The 4,478-nt window shown below is 42.9% G+C and overlaps 1 pseudogene; it reads right to left on the bottom strand.

Annotated features, from left to right (window-relative positions):
* Positions 1 to 235: 235 nt before the first annotated feature.
* On the bottom strand, positions 236 to 3,661 carry LOC121841100 (annotated as a pseudogene).
* Between the last annotated feature and the right edge of the window lie 817 nt (positions 3,662 to 4,478).

A 4,478-nucleotide genomic window follows, 5' to 3' on the forward strand; every position in this document is an offset into this window, starting at 1 on the left:
TTTGTGCCTCTTTTTCCAAGAAGGACCATAGTGATTGTATCAGATGTTATCGCAGAATAAAGAGTTGATAAGCTAAACATTGTGGCCATTAGGGTGTCTTCACTTGTTCTCTCTGGTGGTTTAGCCGTCTATCAAAGTTTTGTTTACAATATTTCATGGTATTGTGTAAAAAATGTGAATAATCAATGTGTTATGATGAGAAGGAATTCAAGAAAACAGCCAACAGACCGAGAAACATATTTAAATACATTTTATTTGCAATGTCCAGCAATGCAATATGGTATGAATCAACAGATGTACAGTGTGTTTTTACAAGTACAAAGTATTTCCTGAATAGTAAATTGTATGCAGTGATACTAATGCATTTTGAAAAGTCCTTTATAAAATTCCCTCACTTTAGTCAATCTCTTCAATGGTTGGGCCTTGGGAGCTGTCACCAGAGCTGGTCCGTGCCTGATCTCCACAGCAACCTGTGGGCATCCCTCCCTGCTGGTACAGCTTGGTAATAATAGGCTGGCATACTTTCTCCAGCTCCTTTAGCTGATGCTCATACTCCTCTTTGTCGCCCAGCTGGTTGTTCTCCAACCAGGAAATGGTCTGGTCGCACCTGTCCACCACTTTCTTTTTGTCCTCCTGGCTGATCTTGCCTTTCATGTTGTCGTCCTCCACGCTGCTCTTCATATTGAAGGCGTACGACTCCAGGGAGTTCTTGGCAGCTATCTTCTCCCTCTGTGCGTCATCCTCAGCTTTGTATTTGTCAGCGTCCTGCACCATCCTCTCAATATCCTCTTTGCTGAGCCGGCCCTTGTCGTTGGTGATGGTGATCTTGTTCTCTTTGCCCGTGCTCTTGTCCACCGCTGATACGTTCAGAATGCCGTTGGCGTCGATGTCAAAGGTCACCTCGACCTGAGGGACTCCTCGTGGGGCAGGGGGGATCCCAGAGAGCTCAAACTTCCCCAGGAGGTTGTTGTCCTTGGTCATGGCTCTCTCTCCCTCGTAGACCTGGATCATGACCCCGGGCTGGTTGTCGGAGTAAGTGGTGAAGGTCTGGGTCTGTTTGGATGGGATGGTGGTGTTGCGTTTGATCAGGGCGGTCATGACCCCTCCGGCGGTTTCGATGCCCAGGGACAGGGGAGCCACATCCAGCAGCAGCAGGTCCTGGACGTTCTCAGACTTGTCGCCAGACAAGATGGCCGCCTGGATGGCAGCGCCGTAGGCCACCGCCTCGTCTGGGTTGATGCTCTTGTTTAGCTCTCGGCCGTTGAAAAGTCCTGCAGGAGCTTCTGGACCTTGGGGATCCGGGTGGAGCCTCCGACTAGGACGACGTCGTGAATTTGGGCCTTGTCCATCTTGGCATCCCTGAGGGCTTTCTCCACAGGCTCCAGGGTTCCCCTGAAGAGGTCGGAACACATCTCCTCAAAACGAGCCCTGGTGATGGAGGTGTAGAAGTCAATGCCCTCAAAAAGAGAGTCAATCTCAATGCTGGCCTGGGAGCTGGAAGACAGTGTTCTCTTGGCCCTCTCGCAGGCTGTCCTCAGCCTCCTCAGAGCCCGCTTGTTCTGGCTGATGTCCTTCTTGTGTTTCCTCTTGAACTCCTCCACAAAGTGACTGACCAGGCGGTTGTCAAAGTCCTCCCCGCCCAGGTGAGTGTCTCCAGCTGTGGCCTTCACCTCAAAGATCCCATCCTCGATGGTCAGGATGGAGACGTCAAAGGTGCCCCCACCCAGGTCAAAAATCAGGACGTTGCGTTCCCTGGACATGCCTTTGTCCATGCCGTAGGCGATGGCTGCCGCCGTGGGCTCGTTGATGATCCTCAGCACATTCAGCCCAGCGATCACTCCAGCGTCCTTAGTGGCCTGTCTCTGTGAATCGTTGAAGTAGGCAGGGACTGTGATGACTGCATTGGACACCTTCTGGCCCAGGTAAGCCTCAGCGATCTCCCTCATCTTCACCAGGACCATGGAGGAGATCTCCTCTGGGTTGAAGGATTTGTTCTCACCTTTGTAATCGACCTGAACTTTAGGCTTTCCTCCGTCGCTGACCACCTTGAAGGGCCAGTGCTTCATGTCGGCTTGCACGACCTGATCGTTGAACTTTCGGCCAATCAGGCGTTTGGCGTCGAAAACGGTGTTGTTGGGGTTCATGGCCACCTGGTTCTTTGCTGCGTCTCCGATGAGTCTCTCAGTGTCTGTGAAGGCCACATAGCTGGGTGTGGTCCTGTTGCCCTGGTCGTTGGCGATGATCTCCACTTTACCATGCTGGAACACCCCCACACAGGAGTAGGTGGTGCCCAGGTCAATGCCGATAGACGGGCCTTTAGCTGATGACATCTTGGTGGTTTGGAGTTAGTTGCCTACAAATGAATGAAATAATATTTTAGAAAATGATATTATTCTATGAAAATCTAGGTGCAAGTAATGACAATCTCCACCAACAGAGATGTTAGCCTAAATATACTTGAATAACAACCAGACCTGGGTTCAAATACATGCGTATTTAAGTATTTCTAATTCTAATTTTCTGTGTATTTGAGTATTTTGGGGAGGCAGCGTAGCCTAGTGGTTAGAGCATTGGACTATTAACCAGAAGGTTGCAAGTTCATATCAAGGTACAAATCTGTCGTTCTGCCCCTGAACAAGGCAGTTAACCCTCTGTTCCTAGACTGTCATTGAAAATAAGAATGAGTTCTTAACTGACTTGCCTAGTTAAATAAATGTTTTTTAAAAAATCAAATATTGTGGCGACTTCTTATTAAAGTATTTTCGAATCATTTTATTTCAATACTATTTTAATCTATTTTCAAATACTGGTCTCCAAATACATTTCAAATACACCTAGGAACAAACAATCCTTGGTTCAAATGCAAGGAATATTTAAATATTTTAATTTTAAAATACACTTATTTGAGTATTTTCAAATACATGATAATACTTTCCAAATGTATTTCCAAACACATTCCAATATTCAACTACTTATATTTCAAAATGTACTGGTATTTTAAAGTCCTTGAAAAACAATAATAAGCATTTGAACCCCGGTCTGAAAACAACACTGTTGTCAATGTTTGTGTTATATATTAGTGTTATATACATATATACATATATATATATAAATATATATATTAGTGTTAGACACAATCATTTCTGCTAATCTATTACAGAGAAACTCTTTTCACAACAGGCCTCCATTTTTTCTATGAACACTCCTGAATAATATTGTGTTATCTTCACAGAATTAGAGCAGACTTTCTTAAAATGAACAAATAACTAATTATAATAATAATATGCTACAAAAGAAAATGTAGGCATAGTCTGTCCAATGAATGTTATTATAATATTATATCATTATAATATTATTTCTTTATTAGTTAACCAAATATTCTGGCATAATGTTATAGCTAAATCAGCTGTGTCCACACAACCAACATAGCATCATTGTTTATTCTATCAAGTTTATAACTGTCACAGCCATTATGAAAATAGGGTCCTGAATTAATTCCCCTTTACTTACAGTTTATGAATGTAGAAGTCTGTTGAACGTATCTCTTCTCTTTTCTTGCTTTCTTTTCCCTTTAGTATTCTCGTTGAGTCGATGTTTGAATCTGAATGTACTGGTACTGAATGTACCAGAATATATACCATCCCCATTGCCTAAAAAAATAGCACTCATGATTTCTAGCCATTTCTTGAACTCTCCGACTACATTGCTCAAGAGAGCGCAGCATTCCTGTGCAATGACGCAGGCTGCGAGGCGTATGCAAATGAACGTTCTCGTTATTCCAGAGCGTTCGAGAGGCGCGGAGACCTGTCCAGAACGCACACACACAGCACACTAATAGTGAAAACATTATTTGTATTGATTAAAATTATCAAAAACCGTTAATGATTCAAATTTCAACACAAATGAAACAGCATCCGGTTCAACCTTATTCAGTCGACATTTCAGTCTATCGGCCACACTGCAGTTCCTCAACAGTTCACGAGATGTCAGTCTATAAATTTTTTCTCACTAATGAATAATAGACATGTATTGTAAGAGAATTGAGTGCCTACTGCACAAGTGGTATGTGCAACTCACCACAAGTTAATGTGCCTCCAGGGAAGATCCTTTTTGTTGTATTTAAGCCAGACTATTTAAGATATCCAGTATTAATTGTTAAATGAAAGACAAATGATGAACACACTGGCTAATCCTTCTCTATTCTATTCTAGTCAATGTTATTCTGTTCTAAACCATTCTAGTCTACCCGATTCCGTACTGATGGCCTATCAGTTCACATTTGCTTACCAAAAACAAGATATCTCCATGATATCCCCATCACGAGGATATCTTGTTAATGCTAAAGCAAATGTGAACTCCTTGTGACATTCTCCTGTGAATTTTAATTACAAAAAACACAAATGGTAGCTAAAGTATTTGCTAATATGCATTGCATTCAGAAAGTATTCAGACCCCTTGACTTTTTCCACAATTTGTTA

This window comes from Oncorhynchus tshawytscha, linkage group LG27 (assembly GCF_018296145.1).
Source record: "Oncorhynchus tshawytscha isolate Ot180627B linkage group LG27, Otsh_v2.0, whole genome shotgun sequence".
Taxonomy (NCBI): Eukaryota; Metazoa; Chordata; class Actinopteri; order Salmoniformes; family Salmonidae; genus Oncorhynchus; species Oncorhynchus tshawytscha.